The 4035-nt window shown below is 37.0% G+C and overlaps 1 protein-coding gene across 1 annotated transcript in view; it reads right to left on the bottom strand.

Moving 5' to 3' along the window:
- MYO16 (myosin XVI) overlaps nucleotides 1–4035 on the bottom strand; it is a 951959-nt gene that overhangs the window by 454822 nt on the left and 493102 nt on the right. The gene's annotated exons all lie outside the window — the stretch shown is intronic.

Genomic DNA, 4035 nt, shown 5'->3' with positions numbered 1-4035 from the left:
TAAGAAAGAAATGGAACACATAAATATTGACCTACTAGGCATTGGTGAGAAGAGATGGACTGGCATGGGGCATTTTGAATTGGATGATCATATGATATATTACTCTGGAGATGAAAAGGTGAGAAAAAATGGGGTTGCTTTCATAGTTAAGAAAGTCATTTCTAGATTCATCTTAAAGTACAATATTGTGAGTGACAGGATAATATCCATATGCATACAAGGAAGTCCAGTGAATACCACTATCATTCAGATATATGCATCAACAACCAGAGCCAAGGAAGAAGATATAGAAGATTTTTACCAACTTTTACAACTGGGGATTGATCGAACTTGCAATCAAGATGCATTAATAATAATGGGTGACTGGAATGCAAAAGTTGGGAACAGAGAAGAAGATTCAGTAGTTGGAAAACATGGACTCAGTGACAAAAATGGAACTGGAGAGAGAATTATCAAATTTTGCACAATCAATGACTTATTCATAGCAAATACTTATTCACAGCAATCTCATATATTATGTTTTATAAAAGTAATCACTGTTTGACCTTGTTCATCATTATTCTGTCTTTTCACTCGAATCCTTCCCATTTACTTCCCCCCACTCCACCCACCAAATGCAGATTTGTACACCAATGTTCATAGAAGCATTATTAACCATAACAAGAACATGGAAATGGCCCAAATGTCCAACCACAAATGAATGGTTTGAGAAATTGTGCTACATTCACACAATGGAGTACTACGCTGCTCTCAGGACCAATGAATTTGAAAAATACTACCTAACTTGGGAGAGGCTGGAGAGCATTATGCTGAATGAACTAATGCAGTCTCATAAGGACAAATATTGTATAAGACCATTATTGTAAAAATAGAAGGATAACTAGAAAAAAACATGTACAGGAACTCAAGAGGGGCAAGGGGGCAGTGGAAGGGTGAGGAGAGGTAAGGGTAAAACTAAAAGATAAACTTATGTATTATCTCCTTCTAATAATATTCCCCAAATACATTTAAAGTTCATCAAAATATCAAAGTGTAACAATAATTGGTGAGATAAAGTGGTATAGTCCACAGAGTACTGCACTGCTAATCAAGAGGTGGTGGTGTCTCTCTGGCATTTAAATCCACATGAAGCTATGTGGTAGCATTTTCTCTCAGGCAATTCATTGGAGAGTCTGTTATAACTTGATCTGACTTGACAACAATGATTATTTGAGAGTTTTTTGGTATGAATGTAAGAAGGGTTAAGAGCCCTGTTAATATAGTGATTAATTACTCACTTACTAACCAAAAGTTTAGTGGTCCAAACTCACCAGCCCTTTCACGGGAGAAAGGCGAAGCAGTGTGTTTTTGTAAAGATTGCTTACTTGGGGATGCTATGGCACAGTTCTTTGACTTATAATGTTATGAATCAGCACTGTCTTGAAAACAATGTTTTTAAATTTTCGTTTCCTTCTTTGGTTTCAGAATATTGGCACTTATACACACATGAGAATGATTTATCCTAATAAACAGATAGCTCAAACGAAATCCATTGTGATCAAGTCAAGTTTGACTTATAGCAGCCCATTATAGTTGCACTATACCCTATAGAGATTTTTTGGCTGTAATCCTAACAAAGTCAATCACTGACCCAGTCTCTAGAAGAATCACTAAGTGGATGTGAATAGCCATTTTTTTAAAGTTGGTAATTAAGCACAGATGAAATATATAAAAGAATATATTTGTCTATAAGTAGGAGTTGCATCCACTTTCTAAACAACATTTGTCTGGAAACTATGAACTTTGATAAATGTTGATAGTTATAGAAAGGCTTCAGACATTTTTTTCATAGGGTCACTATGGGTCGTGCTCAACTTAAAGGCAATCAATAACAATATTCCACATCTTAAAATAATTTTTTATGCTGGACTTATTATTAAGACATGCATATAATATCTTAATTTCTTCAAATAGGAAATCATTAATAATAGACATTCTCAGTATAGTCTTCTTCTGGGACTGTGTAGACTAGATAAACAAAATAAACTTCCCTTCCTTAGAACTGATATCCAAACAGTGAGGGCAAGCCCTTGGGTTACACACAGCAAACAGCAATGTGATCTTTTGGCTTCCTGGGAATACTGACATACTCTATGATCAAAGGAATATGTTTCATAGTGGCACAAGGAGAAAGAAAACATGGCTTTGTAAGTAGAATTTATATACAGCTGGACAATCAAAAGGGTGTGGCCTCAAGAATGTGCATGAAATATATTCCCACAGATACAAACAATAGGAATTTAAACATTCTAGCTCAAAAAGTATCTTCTAAAGATAAATAACATTCACAGCCAACATTTTCTTGACTTTATAGGTTTGAATCTACACTACACACATGGTTATTGTTGTCATTAGGTGTCATTCAAGTACGATCCATGGTGACTCTATGCACAACAGATCTTTGTCTTGTCCTATCCTGTGCCATCATCACTCTTCCCAATATAGTAGAGACCATTGTGGCAGTCTCTGTGTCAATCCACCTGGTTGAGGTTATTCCTCTCATGCATTGACACTCCATTTCTCTAAGTATGATATCCCTCTCCAGGGAATAGCCTCCCCTAGCAACATGCACAAAGTATGTGAGATGAAGCTTCATTATATTTGCCTCCAAGGAGCACTGTGACTGCATTTGCCCCAACACATACCTGTTCTTTGGAAAGTCCATGGGACATTTCATACTATCCTCCAATACCCCAGTTTAAATGCATCAATTCTTCTGTCATCTTTATTTACTATCCAGCTCTCAGAGATATAGCAAGTGATTGGAAAGATCATGGCCTGAATCAGATGCACCTTAGTCTTCAAATAGACATCATTGCTCCTTAGGAATTTGGAGCAGTCCCTGATTGCAGACTTTACTAATGTAATATGTCTTTTGATTTAATAACTGCTAATACCAAGAACGTTGACTGTGGATCCAAGTAAGATAAAGTTGTTGACAGCTTCAATTTTTTCTTCATCTGTCATGATCTTGCCTACAATTCCAGTGGTAAGAATTTTTGTTTTCTTGACATTGTGATGAAATCCATATTAAAGGCTATGTTCTCTGATATTCTGAAATAAGTGCTTCAAGTTCTCTTCACCTTCAGCAAGCAAGCTTGTTTCATCTGCATAATGCAGGTTATTGATCAGTCTCTCACTGATCCTGATGCCACATTCCTCTTCGTAGATGCCAGCTTCTCAAATAATTTGCTCAGAATACAGATTAAATAGGCACAGAGACAGAATACAACTATGACACATTCCTGTCTTTATTTTTAAACCATGTAGTATTGAGATTGGCTCAGGATAGGGCAGGGTTCAGAGTAATTGTACATAGGGTCACTATGAGTCACAGGTAACTCAATGGCACATAACAACTGCAGTGTTTCCTTGCTCTGTTCCCACAATAGCTTCTTAGTCTAGGTATAGGGATATCACTGCTGATGTCAGATGGATCCTGGTTGAAAGCAAAGAATACCGAAAGAATGTTTACTCATGTTTTATTGACTATATAAAGGCATTTAACTGTGTGGATCATAACAAATTATGGATAATACTGAGAAGAATGGGAATCTCAGAACACGTAATTGTGCTCATGTAAAATATATACCTATATTAAGAAGCTGCTGTCCAAACAGAAAACAAGAACATGGTTTAAAACCAGGAAGGGTGTGCACCTGGGCTCTATCTTTTCTCATATCTATGCTATCTGTATGCTGAGGAAATAATTTAAAAAGCTTAATTCTGCAGAGGGTCGAGGATTGCAGCCTTCCGTATGGACTGAGGCTCAGTGTCAAAAAGACAAAGATTCTCACCACTGGACCAATTGTTAGCATCAGGATGGATGGCGAAGAGATTGAGATTGTTCACAGCTTCAGTTTGCTCAGCTCCAGGTCAACACTCTTGGCACCAGCAGTCAGGAAATCAAAAAAACGTATTGCAATGGTAAAGTCTGCTGTTAGGGACCTCTCAAAAGTACTCAAGAGCAACGGTGTCTCTCTGGAGACTAAGGTG

The sequence above is a fragment of the Elephantulus edwardii genome, unplaced genomic scaffold, assembly GCF_000299155.1.
Source record: "Elephantulus edwardii isolate Elephantulus edwardi_28Jun2011 unplaced genomic scaffold, EleEdw1.0 scaffold00147, whole genome shotgun sequence".
Taxonomy (NCBI): domain Eukaryota; kingdom Metazoa; phylum Chordata; class Mammalia; order Macroscelidea; family Macroscelididae; genus Elephantulus; species Elephantulus edwardii.
This window is presented reverse-complemented; position numbering and strand designations above follow the sequence as displayed.